Source organism: Chenopodium album, chromosome 9 (assembly GCF_948465745.1).
Source record: "Chenopodium album chromosome 9, dcCheAlbu1.1, whole genome shotgun sequence".
NCBI classification, from domain to species: Eukaryota; Viridiplantae; Streptophyta; class Magnoliopsida; order Caryophyllales; family Amaranthaceae; genus Chenopodium; species Chenopodium album.
The window spans coordinates 60472609-60499487 of record NC_137842.1 but is presented as its reverse complement, the minus strand read 5'-3'; the positions used below and the strand labels follow the sequence as shown (position 1 = coordinate 60499487).

At 33.7% G+C, this 26879-nt stretch overlaps 1 long non-coding RNA gene and 1 pseudogene across 1 annotated transcript; one reads left to right on the top strand and one right to left on the bottom strand.

Annotated features, from left to right (window-relative positions):
- The first annotated feature begins 215 nt into the window (after window positions 1-215).
- On the top strand, window positions 216-1295 carry LOC145560013 (uncharacterized). Its single transcript, XR_014093070.1, has 2 exons — window positions 216-477; window positions 1074-1295. It is a non-coding gene; the product is annotated as an uncharacterized LOC145560013 (long non-coding RNA).
- Window positions 1296-13089: 11794 nt separating this feature from the next.
- LOC145557847 (wax ester synthase/diacylglycerol acyltransferase 9-like) lies at window positions 13090-21097 on the bottom strand (annotated as a pseudogene).
- Window positions 21098-26879: the final 5782 nt, after the last annotated feature.

The following is a 26879-nucleotide window of genomic DNA, read 5'->3' as shown; positions in this document are numbered from 1 at the left end:
TTCTCTAGAATTATATAGAACGCCCAAGATTGATGAACGTTGTATATGTAAAATCATATAGAACGCCTATCCTACCTAGCAACTCTATTTGATTATATTATTTTTTTAAATAAAATGTGACTTAATAATGGAACGCCTTGTATGGTTAACTGTTCTATATGAGTAAAAAAAACTCCGCCTTTTATATTAAATGATTACAATTTATTTGAGAATTATTATAAAAATAAAAAATAAAAAAATCAACAACTAAACCCTACCCACCTCCTCTCTGTCAGTTACACACACGCCTCTTATTCTTCCATTCCTCTATTTCTTTCACCGATTCATATTGTAAAATGAAAATAAAGTAAAATTTATCACCGATTCATCTACCTCAACATCTTCCTAAAGAGCAACCATTCTATCAGATCTTCCACCGCCGTCTGTTGCCGCTTATCGCGACCACAATTCTTACTGTTCTTCGTTCACGAACCCCAGGTAAAAGTTTATTAGTTTAATTTTTCAATTCACAAATTTTCCCCTTAATTTTTCATTCTTATTTCTGCAATTGTTTACATTTTTGTTGAGAATTAGTTGATCTAAACATTTTCATTGTGGGGGTAATATCAAATTATACTTATAATTTGGTTTATCTTTACCCACAACTTTATTTTCAAGTTTTCATATTTTGGGCGTGATGATTGAAAGAATTCAGAGGATATTTACAAGCAATCCTCAAATTTGTCATGAAGAATTGAAAGATTATCAAGTATTTAAAACGACGAATTCGAGAATCGTTTTTTTGCATCTGACATCCATGGCTTTCCATTAACATTGTTGCTCTCTTGGTTGTTTCTCCATTATTGATTTTTATATGTTTTATTCATAACTTATATATTTTAATCTGTAAATTCTGTCAAATAGCTTTTGAATCTGCCAATACTAGTGAAATTAGTAAGGACCTCTGATTTCCAATATTGACTAGTACCTTTTTTTTTTGGTATATTGAGTTCGATTTTTAGTTTTTGTAGTTTTATTTATCTTATGAATTTTGATAATGATTTTGTTCTTGTTTTTTATTTTGATTGATGCAGATATACCTGGGAAGAAATGAAGATTAGCTATTTGTTTAAATTTATCTCTTGTTTCTCCATTACTATGTACTTCGTATAATTTACTTGAATTGTACTTTATACAATATTATGTAAGTTTGATTTTTTAATTTTAAATTGACAACTATATGAATTGTATATTACTCGTAATTCTGTATTTTAATATGTACACTGTATTTATATTGCAGTGTAATATTATTTAAATTTTTTTTTTTTTTTAAAAAATAAGGAAAAGAGAATTGTTAGCTAACATAGGCGTTCTCTTTTATGCAATAATATAGAACGCCTAACACAACACAGGCGTTCTATTTTCCTTGTTTTTTTATAGATATTGTGCCTATAATTAGAGACGCTTATATTGGATATGCGTTCTATTTTGCATAGAATATAGAACGCCCGAAAGAGGCGTCTCGTATACTTTATAAGGCACCCCACTTGAAGTACGCCTCTAAGGCGTTCTATATTGCCTATTTCAGGCGTCCTCTATTGGCTATTTTGTGGTAGTGTTAATAATCATTATCCTACGTGGCGCACTTTGAAAATAATAATCAAAATTTTATTAAGCTATTTTTTATATAATCATTATCCTACGTGAAAATCATAATTTTACGTAACACACATTTTTAAAAATCATAATTTTACGTGGTGCTCTAATTTTTGTAAAAAAGTATAATTCTAGCGGCGCTTCAAAAATTCTGGAAAAAAACTCCCTCTTATATATAATAGTTTTTTCCTTGGCAATGCCTAGATTGTTGATATATAAATTTTTAAGATAAACATTTTGCCTTGAATGTTAAATACGGTCATATAATCCTTTTTTGATAGTGCAAGATATTTAGATGTGCGATATTATATTGCTTATTTATATATTATAATAGTGCAAGATATTTAGACAAAATATTAAAGGAAAATTCTCTCGTGTACCCCTTAGTTTAGAAAAATGCACCTTACACCCTTGAAAACTTTCAAATGCGTCGCGTATCCCTGAGGTTTGTAACGTAAAAAATGTACTAAATACCGCTAGACTCATAACAAATATAAATTTTGTTAGATTGAAACCCCATAATTATCAGATTCTATTAAATTATATAGTGTATTCAAATGAGTCGTTGTGTGGGCATTATGATTTTAGTTTGATAAGTTAATGATATGTGCATTTATTAGATAATCATGGTATATAGTGCATTTTTGCAAACCTTAGAGGTACATGGTGCATTTGAAAATCTTCAGGGGTACACGGTGCATTTTTCTAAACCTCTAGGATACACGAAACAATTTCACAATATATTGTTTGAAATGTAGTACGAATTGCATTTTATTTTAACCATTTTAAATACTGACAAATAAAATTAGATGGAGAGAATAAAACAATTTAACTAGAAATGATCCTTTGTTCTATTCCTTTATATCTTAATTGGTCTTTTAGATATTCCCTCTGTCATTTATTGATAGTCCTTTAGGGGCAATTTTCACTGGAATTGATAAGCATAAATAAGTAGTTAAAGTACATTGGAAAGATAAATTCACATTGGGTATGAAAAAAAGTAGAAAGAAAAAGTCATAAAAGTACATGGAAAAACAAAGTTTAATTTATATGAGAATGTTAAACTTGCACAAATATTGTAGCAAATTGAAGGGAATTTTGGTAAAAATCATTAATATTAATGCTTGTTGGAAAAAGCAAATGGAGTGAACATTTTGGGACTAAAATTTAGCTAAAAGGGATTATCAATAAGAGACAGAGGGAGTAGTAGAGACGTTGATATCAAACCCTATCATCCAGATCCCGAAGACAGTAATTGCAACGTTAGCTACCGCACCAACATCAGAACAAGGACAAGAGCTATCCCTGCAATAGAAGACTGAAGCTGCCAGAATCTTTTTGAGTATGTTTTGTAAGTCAACAAGGACGTTGATGACTTAAGTGGGGGAGGATGTTAGAATCCAACCCCTTTCTTATGTATTATTCTTTCTTTTAATTGTATTTTCCTTATGTCATGTCTTTTAAGTCTTTCTTTTTGCTTTCTAGGCTCTAAGGTAGAATTATTGTGTTACAGTCGTTGTAGCGTTCAGTAGTAATTCTCCATGTATTCAATATTAAACTCTTTAGGGAGTGATGGTTAATGAATCAAAGCTCTCTACCTCGTTGCTATTGCTTTTATGACTTGTGTGTTGTTTTAAGCCTTTATAGATATTGTGCTTGCCTTGTTTTAAAGAATCCCCACCAAACCAGGCCAAGAGACCCTCAAAAGACGCCTTCATCTCACTACAAAATTAAGTTAATATAGCATCAACTAAAATTTGTTGCTATTCATCTAAAAATTCGTTGCCAACTCTATTTAGCAACGGGTTGGAAACAAAAATTTGTTGTTGCTAAAAGGCTTGTTGCCATGGGATTTTGGCTACCAATTACAAAGCAATTTTGTTGCAATATTGCATCCATTTAAATACGGTTTCCATGATGGTTGCTATTTTTGGTGCATTCGTTGCCAACTTTGGCAACAAATTACCATTGGTCTTTGCTAAAATTAGCAACAAATTATTAATATTAGTTCCTAAAATAGCAACAATTTATTAATGTTGGTTCCTTTAAATAGCAACAAATTATTAAAGTTGGTTCATAAAAATAGCAACAAATCATAAATATTGGTTGCTATCAACATTACGAGAAAAAAACCTAATCCCTATAAGCAATTCGGTTCAACCCGATCCCGGCCTTTACCAATTTGAAATTTCACTCAGGTCAGGTCAACTTGGCTCGACTTTACATGTAAGGCTCTTTGAATCCCCTGTCTCAAGAATCGCAGTTGGTAGGAGTCGAACTTGTGACCTCAAAATCACATGGTGAATCTCTTACCAACTATACAAATTAAAGTACTATTTGTTTACTTCTATACATATAATTTATAATAAGTGAACGAAATATGAGAGACGAAATTGAAAAATTTGTCTCTAAATTAGGGACAAAATCAAAAAACCGTCACTAAATTAGAGACGCATTTGAAATTCGTCTCTAATTATGTCATTATAGCAACAAATAATAAGAAGAGTGTCTTCAAATAATTTTATACATAATAGCAAAAACTGAACTACATGTAAATTAACAACAAAATGTAACACAATTTGTTTCCAATGGCAACAAATAAAAAATAAGTTATCATCTAGCAACAAAAGTTTAGATGATGACTTGTTTCTAATGGCAACAATTCAAAAATTCATTGCCTTTGTTTGTTTCTAAATCAATACAAATAAAATATTTGTTGTCATAATTTGTTACCACATGGCAACAAGAGAAAAATATGATGCCATCTAGTAACAACTAGTAAGACAATTTGTTTTAAATAGTAACAAATCAAAACACGTAGCCATTAATTATTAAAAAATTAAAGCATAAAATGTCGCTTTTAATTAGGCAATGAAAAAAATTATATTCGTTGCTATTTAGCAACGTTTAAAAAAACTGTTGCCAAACTTAGTTGCTAAAAAACATTTATTTTTGTAGTGTCTCATCGGTTCCGCTTGTGCCCGCTTCGAAGTATCAGCCGTCACAAGCCCAGACTCCGCACCCGTTGTTGACGTGTGCTTTCTTGAGATACCTTTGGTCCGTGTTGCTGTGTGCTCACGAATTGAACCTCTCTCGTTCTAGACTTGCGTCATTCTCGCCAATAGACAAGAGCAAGCTGCACGATCCGATGTCAGAACACTCGGACCGTGACAGTATTTGGCAAAATTTCCATATAAGAATTAAAGATATGAGGAATAGAGTGAATCTAAGAAAACATTGATAAAGTAAAATAGAGTGGTGTGCATGTTAAAATTAAATGTGAGTGAGTGTAAGAAAAGGTAAATAATATAAGAAAGAGTGAGTGAAAATGGGCTAATTGACCATATTGATAAATAAAAAAAGACTCTTATCGACAATTTGGTAAAATAATTAACTATGTGGACAATTTAGTTTTAAAAAAAAAAATCTCAGGCGACATATAGACCAAAAAATATTTATTTTTTTCTTACAAACTCTTGAAAAGTCTAATTTAATTCGTTCCGTTTATTTAAATTTTTTTTTTCCATTTAAAATGTTGAATGAATATGCCATCCCCTTTTTGTTTTGTTAAATCTTTATACCAAATTTATTTCCAACCCCCCCCCCCCCCCTTTAAAATTTTGGTTAATAAGGGGGTAGGAAAATTAAGTGAAAATTAATATATACTCTGTACTTTTTTTTCTTCAAATAGTAATTTTCTTTAAAACGAGTTGGAAAATTAGGTGGCAATTTTTTTTACGGAAAAAAATCATGAAAAACGAACTAATTTAAGCATTTGCGAGTAGATTGTCAGAATTTTTTGTTTTTTTTTTTGGTCTAAAAGTCGGCTGAGATTAATTATTTTTTTACCAAATTGACGCTTGGGGTTAGCTTCTTTTTTTTTTTTACCAAATTGTCGTCGGAGTTATTTTTTACTAAATTGTCATTAAAGGTCTGTTCTGATTTACTGAAGTAAGCTAAGCTGAAATGAATTAAATTGTTTACGAGAGAAGAAAATTAGAAATTGAACTGAATTGATTAAAGCTGGAACGAACTGAAACTAAGCTGAAGAGAACAGACCTTAAGCGTCTTTTTTTATTTATCAATTTGGTGAGTTGGCCCGTGAAAGTGTGTAAATACAATTACTTCGTAATGTTTATCCCTAGTCTTAATACGAGTCTTTAAACAAGTCTTGAGCAAGATTCTAGCAATAATCTCTATCAAGACTACATATAGTCTTGAGATGAGTTTTGGATTCTAAAACCCATCTTGAGATTAGACAAATGGACAAAAATAATTATGTTGTCCAATAGTGAGTTGCCAACTCACCATATTAAAATAATTAATAAATATATAAATAAATTGATGTTATAAATATTAATTGGATAAATAAATCTAGAGTGGGTATTGGAATAATGTGTGAAATTGGAAAAAGTCTTGTATGAGTCTGAATAATAAAAAAAGTAATTAAAAGTTAGTGGAAATCTGATGTGGCAAAGTCTGAAGTATAAGTCTCAGTCTTAGGATAAACTTACCCTAAGCAACTAAATAATGGACAAACATCAAAAAGGATGTGGGCCGAGATTATGACTTCCCTGGATAATTTAAATTCTTCCCATTTCCTTTTGACATGCCACACGAATGTATGCCATGCACATTTTAAATTTTTAGTATCTTTAATTATATGTTTTTGGCACATGCTAACGAATGTTTCGAGGCCCGATTGGATAAGCTAGCTAAAAGTATAGAGATTAAAGTAAAAATTAACATTAATTACATTCATATGAATAATAATAAAATGTAAACTAGATGAAACCCGTGCGATGCACGGTTTGTCAGTATTTTTTTAAAAAATATTTTTCATATGTATGTGATTAAAATTGTTATTATATTAATTTTAAAATAATAAAATATTAGATAAAATTCTTAATCTCAAAAGATAATACCTTGTTTTAATTAATTTAAACTTTTAAATCTCATTTATCGAATTTGCTTACGTGGCATTTGAATTATTTTATTGTAAAAGAAATTAATACTTTCTTATTTAATTGGCTACAACTTAAATTTATAATCCTACGTGACGCGCTAACAAAATTAAATCCTACGTGGCTCTCTAAAAACTCGGGAAAAAACTCCCCTTTGTATATATATACTAGATGTAAGCCCGTGCGATGCACGGTTTTTAAATATTTCACTTTGTATATTTTTTTTGTAATTTCTTAATATTTTTTGTTTTTATTTTCTATTTTATAATTTTAACATTAATTTAAGGTAAAATATTTTGTTAAGTTTTAAATTATTCTTATTCAAATTTTACGTATATAGAACTTGAATTTATAAATTGAAATAAATATTATCTCATTTATCGGATAGTTAGATAAAATTAAATCATTAAATCAAAATATATTTTTTAATTTCTAATTATTTGTTAAAATAATATAAATCCTAATGTAAAAGATAATTTCTGTTTTTTTTTCATAAATATTAAATTACTATTTTTTGTTTTCAATTCTAAAATTTCATTTGTTAATTTTTTCTTAAATGACAACTGAAAATTTAAATTCTAAATTAATATATAAATCTAATTTTTCATTGGTCGAAATATTAATTTTGCTTATATGGTGTGTGATGCACGGATTTTTATATACATTTTGTATATAAATATTTTTTTGGTGATCTCTTAATTTTTTTCTTGCATTATAAGTTTTAAAATTTGTATGAAAATATCATATCATCAGATATTTACATAAAACCATTAACATCAAATGATAATTTATATTTTTAAATATCAAAATATAATTTTTAGTTTTTTAAATAATATAAATCCTAATATCTAAAGATAATTTTTAGTTTGTTAACTAATAAAAATGATAAAATTTAGTGTTCTTAAATAATTATAATCCTAATAAATTACAATTCGTCGTTTTTACCTCAAAAATTTAAAATTTCATTCGTCACTTTTGTTTAGGTGGCGAGTGATTTTTTTAATTCTAAAATAAAATAGAAATCTAATTTTTAATTGGTCGAAAATATACTTTTTCTTATGTGGCGTTCCCAATGCTCTCCAAAAATGCCTACTTTATTTATATAATATATTAGATTAGATTACACCGATCGACGTGTGATTTTATCATGCTCTCCCAAATTATTATTATTATTATACTTTAGGTGATATTTTAAATACTTATCCAACGCCCTGGGGACGTTCATTAGCAAGATCCTTATATGTTAGCTTAGTTAAAAGTGTAAAAAGATATTTTAAAAGTAATTAATTAGTGAGAAGAAAGATGCCTTTTTAACTATCTTTTATTTATGTAGTCTGTATTTATTTTTTAAATATTAGAAAGCAATTAAAACATTCTCTTTAAATGTGAATAATGTTTAAAGATCATTTAAGGTCGTAGAGAGTAGCAAGGAACAATCAAGATTCATAATTGGGCAAAGCGTATGTTTGCAAATTTTGGTTTTCAAATGCACAGTAAAATGTACGAATTAAAAAGTTGTGGTTCATATATAATGAGTTTTTTCTTTTTTTTTTTTGAATGGATATAATGAGTTTAATTAAAACAATAATAATGGGGTCAAATCAATTATATTATTGGCACAGCAAATAATAATTATAGCACCTAACAACTACTTTATTGTCAATTACTCGTAGTTTATTACTCGTATACACACATTTTTGGTTGATTTGAATTGAATATGTATATACAAGCTAAGGTACATAAAGACACGTAGAAATAATTAGGGATGTCAATGGGGCGGGGCGGAGCGGAGCGGATGTTGGCCTTCCCATCTCCATCCCCACCTAATATTATCATCCCCATCCCCATTCCCGCGGCGGGTCCAATTTTCATCCCTATCCCCGCCCCACCGGGTACAACTCCAAAACCATCCCCGCCCCACCCCCCACTTGGATATTCATCCCCACCTAATCCCCACCAAAGACCCGCCTAATCCCCACCCAAGATCCACCTAATATCCGTATCCCAAACACACAATCTTACATAATTAATACGAATTATAAAATAAAACATTCTATACACATTTTTGTGTTATAATATAAGTGTCGTACAAAGTATTATAATTAATATTGTATTTCATGTAATTATTTTATAAATAGAATAAAAGTATGTAATTTTGCTTTAAAAAGATATATAGATGTGGGTATGAGGTGGGGATGGGGCGGGTACGAGGTGGGGCGGGGCGGGGATGGGGCGGGTACAACTTAAAATCCACCCCCGTTCCATCACCCATGGCGGGTATGGTTTTTATCCCCATCCCCGCCCCACCACCCGCCAAACCGAGAACCATCCCCGCCCAATTGAGGCGGGGATGGGGCGGGTCTCCTACTTGACCCGCCCCACTGACATCCCTAGAAATAATAATTAACAAAGTTACAATAATTATCAGTTGTAAGAGTTTCCCGCTATTATTGATCTCTTGATTGTAGTTTTTTCGGCATGAATAAATCATTTTTGATGCATAGTAAACTACTTACTAGAAGTAGATTAATTAGATAAAGATGTTGGGCGTGTGATATCCTAAAAAGGTACTGCTTGCTTGAAAATGGATCTTATGGCGAATAATAGATTGTAATAAGATCTAGGAAAATTTGTAAATTACCACCCAAAAAGGGGTCCTATTTTAAAATTACCACCCATTAAAAAATTTATTTTAAATAACCACCCATTAAATTAAAAAACATTTCAGATTACCACCTTTTTTGAATTTTCGGTGGAATATCCGGTTGAGGATCCCACATAATGGCTATTAACGGCTAATTAGACTCTTTTGACTGTTTTCCTCTCCGATTTCTCTTGTTTATAAATTCTCCAACTTGAATTCACAAATTTTGCTCCAAATTTCATCCAAATTTCCCCAAATTTGAACTAGTACTGTGTGAAGAAGTTATCTACTGAATTTCAGACTCTCAATTTGCATCTAAGGTAAGAATCATTTACTTCATAAATTAGGGTTTTTCGCCAATTTAGGAATTAGGGTTCCTGGGGTAATTAAATTGGGGTTTTTTTTTTTTGCAATTAGGTTACCTGTTTGTAATTAATTGAGCGTTTCTGTTAGATTTCTGCTAATTTGAGTTGATGTTGTCCAAATTTGTTGAATGTTTGTGTTGTTATGTTGAATACTTGTATCTTATGTGCTATGTTTTGTGAAAGAAAGATTTGAATGATTCATTGTTGCATGAAGTTGTAAGCTAGTTCTTTTTTGGTTTTTGGATTATGTGTTACTGAAATGGAGGATAAGTGAAGTTATGGTTTTGATTCAACCCTAAAGGGGTGGTTGAGAATTTGACAGAGAAATAAAGGAAGAAAGAGGGAAAAAATTGATGATTTTGGAAGAATTAAGTGAGGAAATTGGTGAGAGAAGCTGAATTTTGAGTTTAATGGAGTAGTCAGAGTGTTAGGTCGAAGGAAGTTAATAAAGGGGGACCCACAACCGGAAATTCAAAAAAGGTGGTAATTTGAAATGTTTTTTTAATTTAATAGGTGGTTATTTAAAATAAATTTTTTAACGGGTGGTAATTTCAAAATAGGACCCCTTTTTGGGTGGTAATTTACAAATTTTCCTAAGATCTATTGACATTTCTAATAAAATTTCACATGACTATGTTTATCTCAAACATAAATCACAAAACATCGTCAAATGAGTGTGTAAGTAGTGCAAAAGTTAAATTAGGTTGTCAAGTGTGTAATAAAACTGTACTTGATTAAGTCATAAATGATCGGATAACTAGAAATACAGTGGTTTTTTTTTTGGTAGAAAAGAGCAGGATAACTAATTAATTAAAAAGTGTTGTGGTGTAAGCTCACCAAGCATACAGTTAGAGTAATCTCCCATCAGTGGGGGTCAAAATAAGGTGGCACAACACCCATATACATCCTAGTAGGACTAATAGTAGCAGAGTTAGAGTTTGATGGAGCATCATCCAAAATAGGTGGAGGGGTTAACAAAACAGCTTTACAAAGCAACATATCAGCAGTTATAACCCCAGGTTCCAGGTTGGAGTACTGCAAGATCCAATCTGGCTTCCCTGGCTAGCATGTCTGCCTCCTGCACCTTCACCCTCGGCACATACATTATCTGGTTCCCCTGTAGGCTTTGGCTTAGGTCCCTGCAGGTAAGAGCAAATTTATACAGCTCATCAGCAGGAGTGTCATGGCAGGATATAGCCCTCACACACCTTTGATTATCAGATAGAATTGCTGCAGAGTTCCAGTTGTTTCTGACACACCACTGCAGGGCCAAAACAGTACAATCCCCAAACACTCAGCAAGAAGGGTAGAGGTTACCATGATATGGGTAACAATCCCTTGCACCCACGAACCTTTTCCATCCCTGCAAATACAAGCTATCCCTGCACTCTTGGACTTTGCACAGTATGAGGCATCAACATAGACAATGAATTTTGCAAAAACATGTCCTTCAATGATTTTTATAGGCTTGGCAACAAGGTTCCTGGTCCAAGAAGGAGAGACTCACTTACAAACCCTTTAGTGGTGGCCCACCACCGATGTTGGGTAACATTCTGTTTCCCAAATACCCACCTATTCCTCCTTAACCATATCCTCCAGCATAGAATGGCAAAAGATGAGCTCCAAGCCTCCAATCAAGATTAAACAAATGATGCATAGAATGGTCCCTAATGTTATTTGAGAACTAGATATGAAATGGGTCAGAAAAGAAGTTTTGGCTACAGGGGATGTCATGCCATATTTTAAAAGCTCTAGGACAGTCTCTAAGCACATGAATTAGGTCCTCATGTTGGTGACAGAAGGAGCAGAAGGGAGAGGGAATGATTTTCCTATGGTGAAGATTCTCAGCACTGGGAAGGCTTTCCCAAGAGCATAGCCAAAGAAAGAATTTTATAGCTGGCCTAATACTGATATTCCACAGGTGGTCAGAGATGAAATACATAGTGTATGCAAGTACAAGTAAGAGGTTATATGAATCAATAATTGCTCAAGTGTTCAATGATCATACTAAAGTCTCGTTGGTATTTTTAGATTTCATATTGTTATAATTCTTATACAAATACGAGGTCTAAATATGTTTAAATATACCAACAGATGGTTGGTACACTACTACAAAAAAACCCCTAATAAGTCGGACTTTTAGAGTCACCTGTACATAAGGTGCGACTTATAAACCTATCGAGTCGCCTCATATTTATTAGGCGACTTGTTAAGTTGGAGTTAAAATCAACAAAGCACCTAACGAGTCGCCTAATATATATGAGGTGACTTGATAAGTTAACAAGTCGCCTCATATATGCATGCGACTCTATAATCCGACTTATTTGGTGTTTTTAATTAGATTTTCAAAGTCACCTGTACATAAGGTGCGACTCGAAACCCTGTCGAGTCGCCTTAAAAATATTGGGCGACTCAATATGTAAGTTTTCTTATCTACGACTCTCACCTAATGAGTCGCCTGATATTTATAAGGCGACTCGATAGGTTAAAAAGTCGCACCTTATACACAGGTGACTTTAAAAATCTAATTTAAGCCACCTAATAAGTCGGGTTATAGAGTCACATGCATATATGGTGCGACTTGTAAACCTATCAAGTCACCTCATGTATATTAGGCGACTCATTAGGTGCTTTGTTGATTTTAACCCCAACATAACAAGTCGCCTAATAAGTATGAGGCGACTCGATATGTTTACAAGTCGCACCTTATACATAGGAGACTCTAAAAGTCCGACTTGTTAGGTGCTTTATTATATGACCACTACCTAATAAGTTGCCTAATACGTAAGACGCGGCCCAATAGGTTAATTCTAAAAATGTATATAAAATAGTTACAATATCATATATATATGAAAAGTAACTTTGGCATAATGGCAAGAACTTCAACCTTCTATGCAAAGAACCAGATATCAAGCATGCTGAGTGTCATAAACACTGACATTATATGAGCTAATAAAAATAGTTGGAAAAAATGTTGATTTTTTACGTGTCGCCTCTTTCAACACAAGCGACACAATAGATTAACCTATAGAGTCGCCTCTTCCAACACAAGCGACACAATAGCTTAACAATTAGAGTCGCCTAACAACTAATAGGCGACTTATATAAAAGCTATCAAGTCGCCTCAGAGGCGACTCCTAAAGTTGGAAGCTATTGTGTCAGTGGCTGTGGAGTCGCCTTTAAAGCGACTCGTTAGGTCATTTACAGGCGACTCGATAGGGGTTTTTTGTAGTATTGGTATTAGCACTATTATACCAACCGAAGTACATTTTAAATGTTTTTTTTAGATGACGAGATATGATAAATACATATTCTTGCACAACAAAAAAAAACCTGGGTATAATAACTATAATTGCAAGAGGTAACAACCAACCAACCAACCAACCCAATAAAAAAAACAATTACGCTAATATTTTCGTGACAACATTCTCTTCAAAATTACCGAAGTACTGTACTACGCATGCAGTAAAATCTGGATTAGTTAAATTTTACTGTGAACGGTAGATTGTGTAGAAGCAGTGGCAGCCTGGAGAATTAAGTGATAAGCCTTTTCCACACCAGCAATTAATCTTTGGTGATCAATGAAGCCATTTTCGACTACTAAACCAATTCTTAGATTTTCCATGTAGCTCATCACTGAAACTGTTAAAGTCTGCAATCACGACAACGATGACATTTGTAAAATGTTAATTTACATGCATAAATACGCATCATAAATGTTTTGTACGTCCTATTAAGGTTCAGTTTGGCTCATTTGATTTTATTTGAAATTATTATTTGAATTGAACTGTACTTATTTTATACGGCATATGTGAACTTAATTTATAAGTACTATATTGTTAGAATGTTAAAAAGTTAATAAAGATAAAACTAACCAAGTTCATTCTCGTTGGTGCGAAGTAAAAGCCACATACAGGGTGACTGCCAATACTGATTTGGTGACTTGGACCAGCCAAATTTGTGATCGTAAAGGTTGAATTTTTCCAGCTTTTTTCAAAGGTCCGATTTGCTTCCTACATGGGCCATCATCACTTATGTAATTTAAGTAACATTTACGCACCAACGTCCAACGGCTAAGGAAAACCATTGGTGATTCTTGAAATAATGACATATATATATATATATATATATATATATATATATATATATATATATATATGGAAAATTTGATAATTATCATCAACTATTGTTGCCAAAATTGAAAATACCACCTCAAGTTTTTTTTTTTTTTTTTTTTTAATTTTACCACCTAGTTTTTTCCAAAAGTTTTCAAATTCCCACCTTTTTTCCGCATGATGCCATCATGGGACCCACACTTTCGTTTTCCCTCTTTTTTTCCTCGATTTCCCCTGTTCTTCTACTCCCTTCTTTCAATTTCATCTCTCAAATTTGATTTCAAATACAAAAATTTCGCAAATTAGGTTATAATTTCTACAATCTAACCTACAACGAACTGAATAGAGTAGTTTAATTAGGGTTTGGGTAATTAATTTGGGGGCTTTGCTAAATTCGAAAAATTAGGGTTTAGGAATTCATTAATTGGATGAATAACTTGACAATTAAACATGTAATTAGGGTAAAAACATAATTTAAATGGGCAATTAAACATGTAATTCATAAAATGTTAGTGTTTTCGCCCCAATTACATGTAAAATTAGGGTTTATGAATTCATTAATCACCACTACAATGTTAGTGTTTTCGCCCCAATTACAAGTTTAAATTATGTTTTTCCCCCAATTACATGTTTAATTGTCCAATTAATCAATTCATAAACCCTAATTTTTTGAATTGAGCAAAACCCCCAAATTGATTACCCAAACCCTAATTAAACTACTTAATTCAATTCGTTGTAGGTTAGATTGTAGCAATTATAACCTAATTTGTGAAATTTTTGTATTTGAAATCAAATTTAAAGATGAAATTGGAAGGAAATTGTGGGAAGAAAGAGGGAAATCGGCATGATGACATCATGTCGCACAAAAGGTGGGAATTTGAAAACTTTTGGAAAAAACTAGGTGGTAAAATTAAAAAAAAAAAAAAAAAACTTGAGGTGGTATTTTCAATTTTGACAACAATAGTTGGTGGTAATTATCAAATTTTCCTATATATATATATATATGTGAATTGTTTCAATATTATTGGAACGGATGTAATAGAAGGGTGAACATATATGTGGATTGTTGCAATATTATTGGAATGAATGTAATACACGTAATAAACTAATAAAAGTGCATTGTTTTTTTTAAGTGAGTATATTATGAAATAAAATGTTGTTTTTGGTCAAAAGTGATACCCCAGCCTCTGTTTGTAAATGAATAAAATGTTTTCTTTTTTCGATTGTGTTTAAATAAATGAAACATTTTCTTTTTTTAGTAACTTCTCTCTAATTTCCTCATAATATTTTTTCTCTGGTTTTTAAAATAACATTCTAATAACTAATGGTCCTCACAATATCACTTACTCTTTTCTCCCTGCTCAACTATTTTATACCCCACTATCTATTATTTTTATAAATTCAAGTAACTTTTTTAAAACTCTGGAAAAGCCAAAACATTTCAGAGATGTTAAAGGTCTTAGACGTGGATCAATGAATATTTAACAATTGCCTAGTAAACAATTAATGTAGATGCATAAATAACCAACCTTAAATCCTCCGAATATCCTTATCGCATCAAGGGTCCATGCCGCGAGATAAATGGCACCAACACTTTCCACTTTTCTCTTCATAATTTTATGGACATTCATGACAAAATTGAGTGGATTTTTAAGATGATCCTCCTTCAATTTTGGGAGTGATAATTCAATAACAGAGATTTTATTTCCCCATGTATTACCCTTACGCATTTCTTCTGAAGTTGCATATCCCTTGATACTCCTAATGTTGAAGACTATTGATGCGGTCATTCGGCCCCAATTATGTACTCGTCCTTGGTCTACTTCTTGGATATACAACCGAGTTGCAAATGAGATTATCCCGGTAACAACATCATTAACCGTCTGTGAAAAGGTCACAAATATTAAAACATATATTTTAGTCAACATCATTGTCTTATGTGACTCTCTTACAAAGTAATACTTCTACCGTTCTTTTTTATTTGACCCGCTTTGACTTTTACACTATTCATCATCACTCCTCTTTTGACAGTTTTTTGAGAATACTATGTAGGAAAAACATATTCATGTGGAATCTTTTTGAATTTGTCTCAATAAGTACTATCATAAAATATAACTTTTATATATTTTGCACTGGCAAGGGTGATAAAAGAAACTGGTCAAGTAAAAAAGAACAGAGGGGAAGTAATCAAGTAATTATTAACCAAATATTAGTTGCCTTACCACATTTAGAAGTGACCTAATTCTTTTGATACCACTGAGAGGCAGAATGACTGAACAAACTCTAGCCGAATTTGGAAGAAGCATGTTGGTTTTCCCTGACCTAATTGGAGTACACTCGTCTTCAAACAACACCGCCCTAAGAGTTTGTCCATAATCATATGTTGAAGTAACAATAGAAGATAGAAATCTAGGTACAATGGCCAATGTTTTCATAACATTGTAGGTAACATTGTGTTCACCTTCTAAGCTAGTTCTCGAGGGTATAACGATAGGAAGCGTAGGATCATCGACTCTTCGACAGCAAGTGAGGAGAACTCCCATAAGTGAGACGCCATCAGCAATTGCAAATGAGATTATCCCGGATGTTCAATTGCATTGTTTGTAGGGTAATTGAAAGTGTGAACTTCCCACAAAGGTTTATTTAGTTGATATTGTGTTGTAGCTAATTCAGATATGTAATCTTCTAAATGCTTACTATAAATTTCTGGTGATAGACCTTCTGCCAAAATTGGGGTTTTTATTATGTGATCTTTCACATTTACTTTCACTTTCTTCCAAAATTTTCTTCCGTTTTTCCCTTCAATCTGCTCATAAAGTTATAAATGTACAAATATGAACACAATCATGTAAAAAAAAAAAATATTTAAAAACATTGCATGTATAATAAAATATTGAACATCCGCTATAAAATTATCTTAAATGATCAAAAGTTATGTTGTAATGAATGAAATTTACCTTGATATAAATATAAGTGATTTATGCTTTATTGATAAAAGTTACTCAAAAAATGTCTAAAAGTTACCCTAAATTCAATAAAAATTACCCTAAATTCAAAAAAATTATCTCAATGTACAATAATATAGTAGGACATCAAATGCATATAGAGCACAAAAGTTTTTAAAATTAAATGTACTACATACACATACTTATTATAACGGTGCCTTTTCATCGTGTGAGTACAAAAGATATAGGGGAAATGATTTTGACACACGCTTAATTGATTTTGGCACACCCCTATGTGAGAGCACAATTTTTATGTTCTACTCACATAGGGTGTGCCAAAATCAATTCAGGGTGTGCCAAAATCAATTTTCAAGATATAGGTATATCAATGACGATACTTTTTTTTTTTTTTTTTTTTTTTTTTTTGCAGAGATTGTTTCATAATAGTCTGGGGTGTTATTTTTCACCAAAAAAATACTCCATGCTATTCGTATTTATTACTTGTTTTATTTTCCTTTAATAGTCGTCTATTATTACTTGCTCTTGACTATTTTTTTTTTTTTTAAAAAAAAAAACTTTAATAATGTTTTACAATCCCAGTAATGGACCCCTCATATCATATCATATTTCTCTCTTTCTCACTTGTACTCGTTTTTAAATAATACTCCATGCTATTCGTATTTATTACGTACTTGTTTTATTTTCCTTTAATAGCCGTCTGTTATTACTTGCTCTTGACTATTTTTTTTTTAAAAAAAAAACTTAAATAATGTTTTACAATCCCACTAATGGACCCCTCATATCATATCATATTTCTCTCTTTCTCACTTGTACTCGTTTTTGCTTTTAAAGTTTTTTTTTTTGTTTTTTTTTTTAAATTCAACCAACTCTACTTAATTTCATCATAATTTATTACTGTACTTTAATTTCCAGTTTTCCTCCTAAAACTTCGTGCATGGAGAATTAAGCAAGTGACAAATAGGAAATACCGAAATATAAGACACGCCATAGATTCATCTAGGACTTGCAAATGGGAAAGATTATAGGCGCATGTTACATATCTTTGCGATGCACCGTACTCTAAGTGTATAAACTAGAACATAGACAACTAAATCGGGATAGTAGCAGAACAATAATATGCCTAATTATAAACAGGTTAAAATTAAAATTAAAGAAAGTTAAAATTATGCGCAGATTGTTGTAATTAATGTTAATCTTATATATAACGCACCAATTGATGTTGTGAATAGTACAACAGTCAAATTGTTATAGTGAGGGAGAGGGATGAAGTAGTAATATTACCGGAATACAGGAAAGACGGGGATGACTGTCAAGAAAAACACCATTGAAGAAATTGTAGAAACTTAAAGTATCAATAGGGATCTCCAATTCAAAAACTGTAAGAACATAGAGTGTTGCAATCTCACTCAGGAAGTATCCTGATGTTGAACTCGTTGGCTCTAACTTAATGCTTTTTTCCTCTGTTTAGGTTTTGATTTTAACTTTTAGATTCTTTTCCATATTTACAATTTCTTTATACCAAATTGTATTCGGAAAATAGTTCAATATAGTAAAAAATTTATATATGGGTGAAGATTAACATGCTCATAAAGGCTAGGAGAGTAGCGTTGCATTGGAATCATAAATGATTTGATTCCATGCCCTCTCTGTAACGTGAACTGATGAATTAATTTAGAGCACGTTATAGACTCGATGATTACAGGTTACAGTGGCGGATCTAGAATTCTCGAATAGAGTAAGCGTATTAAATTAATCAAATCGTGATCCTATATATTTCGTATTAATCAACCAATGGATTTAAAATTGGGGGATAAAAAAAACTCTAAACTAAACAAATTAGACGATTATTCAATTAAAAGAGTTCTTAGGACTTCTTACTATATTGGCACTTTGCGCTAAAATCACCATTTGGTCAATGCTAGTATATCTTGTCTTAAAAAAACTACTCGTAGTTTATAAGACGTTTAGTGAGTAAAGGTACAATATAGTCCCTGAACTTTGATATTTATAGCATTTTAGTCCCTCAACTTTCAAATGAGACAAAATGGCCCATTAACTACCAATGACTCACTTTTCAGATACAAATTAGCTGACTAAGCGTAATTTAGGGACCTTAAGGCACATGTGGCAATAAATTTAATGATTTGAAAAGCAAAGTTTATGGACCTTTAGATGATGAGTTGGCATTAGCTAAATTAGAAATGTAAGTTTAGGGATTTATAGGGTGAGGTGGCTAATGTAATTATTAGAGGCCAAAGTTTAGTGACATATGGCGCTCCCATACAAGAGTGATTATAAGTTTTAACCCATAAGGTTTTTTTTTTTTTTTTTTTTTAGGAAACCCATAATTGTAATTTAGTTCAATGAAATTAATTTAATTTTAACAAAACCAATTTAATTTTATTAGTAAAATTATTTACTTTATAAAAATATATAAGTGAAAGATATTTTAAGTGTGAAATTCATAGTCATTACTTTCTCTCACTAAAATCTGCTAAGAAATCTTGCTAAAATCTTGCTATATATATAATACAAAATTTGTTTGTGAAAGAAAAATTTCTTCTTAGTTCGTACTCATTTAGTTAAACACATTTAGTTAATAATCTATGGTAATTATTATTTTCTCCTAGAAATTAACACAAGATAAAAGGGGAAAAAAACCCTAAAAAATTGTCACCCCCAAAAAAATGAAAATTATTTAGAACATAAACATAGAGGGAAAAAAACTTGAAAATTGACACACAAAAACCCAAAAAAAAATTAAAACCCTATTAGAATAATTTCAGTTCAGTAAAAACCAATAAACTTAAAGAAGAAATATAATAGAAAATCAGTAAAAAAAAATTAATTTTAGTTCAGCAAAAATAATTTCAGTTCAGATCAGTAAAATTAATTTTAGTTTAGTAAATAATTCAGTTCAATAAAAATAATTTCAGTTCAGTAAAAATAAGGTGAAGTGAACGGAGCCTAAATCCCTAAGCTTTTGTTATATTTAATTTAATTAATTAACTTGTGATCTAACAAGTCCCTAAAGTTTTTCTTGAAAAAAATAAAAATAAATTACACATCATATTGAATGGTTTCTAGACTTTGCTTAGTTGGCTTGGAAGTCCCTAAACTTTACTAACTAAGCTTTTCCTCCACCAGAGATGGTGAGGCTTGGGTGGTTGAGGAACCTTTTTGCCTCATGAAAGTTGAGGGATTGAAATGCTACAAATATCATAGGTCAGGGACTGTATTTTACTTTAACTCAATGTTTGGTTTATCTTAATGTATAATTTCTCAGTATTATCCCGTCAAAAAAAAAATCAGCCCAAAAACTATTGCCCAACAACCAGAACCACTGCCCACTCAAATTGCCCTAAATCCTAACCCAGCCACAAACACCACCGTCAGCTTCCCTACACACTATCGCCGGCCATCCCCACCGTCGCAAGCCCAATCAAACCGTCGGTATAATCCATTGCCCCACCAGCCCTATCCCTTGATAACTACATCACCCTTACCACCACCGTCGCCTAACCACAATAATTTCATGCCACCACCACCTACCACAGTAGCATCACCGCCACAGACGCCGAACTCAGCCAATAAAACCATCACCCTAGTCCAATTCGAGACACCACAACCCGAATTAAATAACTCGGTTAAAACCATCACCCTAGCCTAAACTAAGACGTCTCAACCCTAAAACGACCATCCCTTACTTTTCACTCTCAAAACGATCGAAATTGACAATGGAAGCCCTCGATTGGTCAATTTCAATCGCTGATTTCAATAGTTGTTTCAAGGGTTGGGGAAAAGGATGGATTTCGTAGCGGTTTGTGCGATGGGTTGAAGGGGTTTAAAGGGCTGGGTGGTTTTTGCGGTGGATTGAAGGCCTTGGGATGGTTTTCGAGAGGGGGGAAGAGGAGAATGAGGATTGTTTGGTGAAGGGTGATGGTACAAGGGGAAAGAGACATGCAGCAGGGGTGGGGGAGGCTAGCGCACTAGCGAGGGAGGGCTAGGCGCCGGCGTTGGTGTGGTAGGGGTGGGGGAGAGGTTGCTGGCCGTTGGTGATTGGGTGGGAGCTTGAAAGTGAGAAAGGTAAGGACTAAGGAGGATGAAAGTGATGATAGGTTGGGTTTAAGTTAGGGCAATTTAGGAATTTTAATTTTTTCATTAAAAAAAAATGTTAACTATGGTTAAGACATTACATCAAATTTTCATTAATGTTGCCATTGGGATCAATAAAGATACGATAATTTGGATTTACCAATGATAATAAAAAATGTGGAAAGCTAAACGTCGCCCTCGAATATCTAACTAACGCCCGCAAAATAAATTAAAATTACATTCTTACCCTTTTTATAAAAAAAAAAAATAACCCTCAAACAAAATTACCTCCCTCCCCCAACAAAACCCTCATTCCTTACTCACTCTCATTCTCTCTCTAAACAAACCACCACCACCACATCCACCTCCACCACCACAACATCCACCGCCGCCACCACTATCACCGCAGATAAAAGCGCCGGAGCAGTGGTTGAGCGCCGATCTACACCGTGATAATGCCGCGGAAGGACAAAGGCAAGTCAATCGCCGGCGGAGAAGAGGTTTGTGTTTTTTTATTTTTTTTATTTTCTGAAATCCAAGCAAACGCCTGATTTTTTCGCACAACCATGGCTGAAACGCCTAGTTCGTGCGTACAACCGTGTGGTTGTACAAAAAATCTGGGCGGTTGAGGTGAAACGCCCAGTTTTTTCGTACAACCACACGGTTGTACGCACGAACTAGGCGTTTCAGCCATGGCTGTTCGAAAAAACTGGGCGTTTGTCTGGGTTTTTTTTTTTTTTTTTAAATTCGTTTTTTTTTTTTTTTTTTTTGGTATTGGGTTTTAATTGCTTGGCTTTGAATTTGTAAATTCGTTGTTGTTATTATTATTAAATTCGTTGTTGTAAATTCGTTGTTGTAAATTCGTTGTTGTTGTTTGGAAATTGGAAATTAAATCATCAACTAAAGTTCAAGATTTTTGGGTTTTAATCAACTAAAGTGAAGGACTTCAATTGCTTGGTTTTTAGTTGTTGATTTTGGGATTTGTTAGTGTAGATTTAATTTTTGTAATGCTTTAATTTTAATTCAATCATAAATGGTTTTAGCATCTCGTGTAACAAAGTAGTGAGATATCTATGCTTTGTGCTCATATATTCACACCCTATACATTTTAATATGACTTTACAATCGGATTATAAATATGTAGTAGTTAGTTGTATTGTGTTTGAGAAATGACGTTGTTGGCAATATTTGTACTCTGTATATAATGGATTTTCTTTAAGTGCTGTTGGATTGATTAAGAGTTATTATTGTTTTAGATATTAGCCTCGTAGATGTTCCAACCATTACTATCTATCTCGATGCCCGTATAGAATTTCTTGGAAGTTTTTTTTGAGAATTTTCGTGATGTTTAGTTTGAAGTTTTGTTGATATTTTGGGTGGTTTGTGTTGATATATAGTTGATGAGGATTAAATATGATTTCGAATTCATCTATATGAAAATACTTGCATTGTTGAGCATTCTTGATTCTTTTTCATTTTTCAGATTTTCATACTATAAGCAATGGTTATTGGCTGATTTTTATATTCCTATACTTGTTGATCCTTTTTTTTTTATCTACTATAAAGATGTGAGTAGGAAAATGGGTTTTGATTAGATTTTAAATGTTGCTTGCTCCGTTACTTCAAGATTGTCTTGACTTTACCCTACTCCAAAATTGACTAGAAAGATAGCTTTTTTTTACCGATAGAAATTTTAAAATCGGCAATTTGATTAGTCTATGTGCAAGTTCCTTAGATTTCTCGAATTAACGTGAATGTGTAATGATAGTTTGGTTTCGGTCATTATTTTTTATTTCTTATAGTTGATGGTGATACTAGTATTATATCATTACTTTATGTCGGCTAATGCAAGATTAACTAAGGAATAATGTAGAAATATTGTTTGTTGGATTTTGTTATAAATAATTGGATGATATGTGTACTAGTTTATTATTTGGTTAAAAGTTTGAATATTTAGTTGTTAATTATTAGAAATTTGTTGGATTTTGTTATATATAATTGGATGATATGTGTACTAGTTTATTATTTGGTTAAAATTTTGAATATTTAGTTGTTAATTATTAGAAATTTGTTGGATTTTGTTATAATTAATTGGATGATATGTGTACTAGTTTATTATTTGGTTGAAAGTTTGAATATTTAGTTGTTAGTTATTAAAAATATTAGTTGGTTGATTTTGTTAGTATTAATGCCATTTTATTCTAAATTTAGAATGTAGTCGAGGGTTCTGGTCCACGGCATGCTAGATCACGCGGCATTAACGCGTCGGTTAGGAGAGATAGGGGGCCGGGGATTAGTATACGAGAAGGTAGTTCTTTACCGGAGCGCGATAGAGAAGTGGGTAGTTCTGGGACTTATTTGGATGAGCGGGAGGGAGCCGATCCTAATCCTTTGTTGAGGACTACTAGCTCGGTTTCGGGTTCAGGTTCGAGATACGATGATGATGGACCTGAGGACGATGATGCTGATGCTGATGCTGAGGAGCAGCCGACTGTCGTGACGAGAGGTCCTGATGGGAGATTTACGAGTTCACGACCACCTCGATCTGTAGCGCCTTGGCTTGTTCAGGGGCCGATGGACGGTGGACCCGATGTTGGGACCGTTATTCCTAGTTTTGGGGCCCATGTTGCTCGATATATTTGGGACGGGCATGATCGACGGTTTTTGCGGTGTCATACTAGAGCTAGTGTGTGTAGATTGTTGAGTGAATGGATGGAGGGATTTACGGCAGACACTGCTACGCGGATACGACAGACTGGGTTGTCGCACCTGCCGAGCATTATGCACGACCACCTTGATTTTCCGCTGATTTCTGCTTTTGTGGAGAGATGGCAGCCAGATACAAACACCTTCCACCTACCTTTTGGTGAGATGACCATCATGTTGCATGACGTTTACCACATACTTGGTATTCGGGTTGAAGGTGATATGGTTGCCGAGGATCTATCTAGTGACCGGTATAAGACATTTGCAGCTGAGTTGTTACAGTTGACTACAGAGGAGCTACAGGTCAAGACTCAGACTGCCATATATAGGAATGGTGGCGTCCATACTGACCAGATTTTTGATAGGTGTCGTACTGTAGAGACTACAGAGGAGGTTCAGGTCATTGGTTACATGTGGGTCCTTTTGGGTAACACGCTCTTTACTGACAAGAGCGGTTGTCGTACCCACCCTTCTTTTCTCACTGAGTTGTTTGTGGAGCATAACCTGGAGAGGTTGACGAGATACTCCTGGGGTTCAGCCACACTAGCGTACTTGTATCGTCAGCTCGGGCATGCCACCCGAAATGGATGTGATTCTATCGCGGGTTGTCTAACTCTTCTCCAGTCTTGGATATATGAGTACTTTCCATGTTTTCGGCCTCACCAGGGTGTGTTGACGCAAGACGTTCCATATGCACGTGCAGGGTTATGGGATGTTGGTATGGCGCGGAAGCATCAACAGCGTCTCGTGTCCTTTCGTACTCGACTTGACCAGCTGGGTGACCATGAGGTATAAATAGATACGTAATACTATTTGTTTTACAATGCTTTAATTTACAGTTGATTTACTCTTGTATTAATTTGTAGGTATGCTGGTTGCCGTACAGAGCTTTTCCTGCATTACAGGTGCCTAGGACTGCGTTTACTGGATGTATTCGATATCGAGGCATCATAGAGCCATATATGCCCGGTCGAGTTGTTCGACAGTTGGGGTTTATACAGGAGGTTCCCGGTGACATGATTAGGCCTGATGATGCTCATAGACCAGTTAGTGTTAAGTCTTATAGGGTCAGTTTTTCAGCTCAGATGACTACTCGCATGTGGAATGGTTTTATTCCCGGTGCTGCGTTCAGTCTTCTGCTTGGTGGATATACTAGAGTTCCGCCTGGCGGACATACTTGTGCACCTGACTACCTATCATGGTTTAGGAGAGTTAGTCATCCTATCGTCACTCCTAATGTTGAGGATGATCACGGTCTTCCTGAGAGGACCAACGTTGATTACGTAAGTTTTTTATTACTTGTTTTTTTTTTATTTAATTTATTTTTCCTATTATTATTAATATAATTATAATTGTTTATGCAGTGGGTAGGACGATTCATGGTTACAGCACAGCGATCACTTAGTGAGTACCCTACACTATCGAGAGACACCAGAGCAATGTTGGAGCAAGTGATTTCTGATTGGAATGCAATAAATGGACTTGCTGATTAGTTGTAATATTTATTTGTAGCTTGGACTTTATTTTTTTTATTAGACTATGTTTTGGATGTTGAATATGTTTTGGATGTTGTTAGTGGCCATTTAAGTTTTACACATTTGTTGGAAATAATCAAGTTGACATTTATGTTTGAGTTTTTTTTTATTTTTTTTTTATTTTCTAATAGACTGTGTACTTGCTTCACAAAAGAAATGCTTAAAATAAATTAAAAAAATAACCATGTTTATTAATAAAGTTAAAATAAAGTTGAATCAAAATCCACAACAATACTCAACGGTACTCAAGAATTGATTAATGTCTGCCACAATTGAAGCCTTCTATCGTACCTTCTCTCCCACCCGTTTACACTTGTCTGTCGAGCGTTAAACCACATTGGTGAAATTGGAGGTAGTGGGTGGTCATGTTCCATATGCAACCGAATGAAATGCGATCCACCAATAGTTCCAATCACAAACTCCCCAGAAGGCCTATCTAAAGGTCCACGATTGTTCAACGGCAAAACAGTAGTAGATGGATAGTAGCTCGACGGTCTATTTCCTACTCCATAACAAATCACCACCACATTCCATAATGTGGCAATAGCAAAAAAATCTTGTTGTGCTACCATCCAGTGCTCCTCTCCACACGCATCACCATCCCATCTAATCCGGTCTATCTCCCTTTGCAGTCCTGAACCAACCCCTTGGCCCCATATGTCGTAGTAAATCATGATGTACAGCCAAGGGTGAGAACCAACCTCATTTGCCATTTGATGCCGAACCAATCGCCACTCCTCCTGAGTTCCGTACAATAAATCTGCTACGCAACGAAATCCGCAGTTCCCATCACCAATTACATCCTTAACACCTACGACGTAAGGCCAAATGATGTTGGGAATAGCGTAGCTGTATCTGCATTGGCGCATGTCGAACCCAGTACCTACAAAATTAAAAACATAATATGACATATAGTTAAATTAAAATTTAGGATGAATAAACATATTATTTAAATTGATGATCACCTGTATTAGATGGGGGCGGTCTACTTCTAGATCGATTCTCTCGCCCACTACGTTCAACATGCTCAAAAAATGAAGGATCCCGCCTATTACGATTCTCGGGTGGTCGTCCCCTTACACGAGGGTTGACTCTAGGCTCCTGAAGGTCATCGTAGTTAGGATCCATCTCACCCTCAATAACTCGTGACATGTGCCTAAGCATCACAGGATCACTGGCAATAACCTGATCAACAAGGGTGCGGAAATGAGCTCGATCCTCATCATTTTCATCAACTATATTAGGAATGTCGACACCATCTCCAATGACAAGGGTCCTCCAAAATGGATGAATATTCTTAGAATACAACCCCTTCCCTGCAGCAATCGAGTCATATATTTGGCACGCACAAGGTAAGCCGTGGGTAGTACGTAGAGCACACCCACAGCGTCGATGAATATCCGTACTCAACCCTCGCATTCTGTTTGTCTCACCGAGAAGAATAGACAGACAATAGTGGGATACCTTTCCGTTCAGCTGATGTAAAGGCTTATGCTTGTACTTCTGACCATGACTTGTTCTACATGCCTCCAATACATTACGAATGGCTATGATCTTGTTCTCAATCGAGCAGTGCACTTGAGCCCAAACCGTGTCCAAAGAGCCTGTTGAACTGTCAATCCAACACTTCAAGGCTGAATGCTGGCTCTCAACCCTGCAGTTGTTAACATTGCCAAAGTGTAGTACCTGGTTTGTCCAAAACAATACAAACTTCTCCTTGTGTACGAGCCAAGTGTCCATAACATATTCAATCACTTTCGGCCATCGACTCCACTTGGTTTTCAGCACTGCAAGTTCTCTGTTATATGCCTCTTCAGATGTAGCATTAATCACAAGCCTCCACCTCCCATTTTT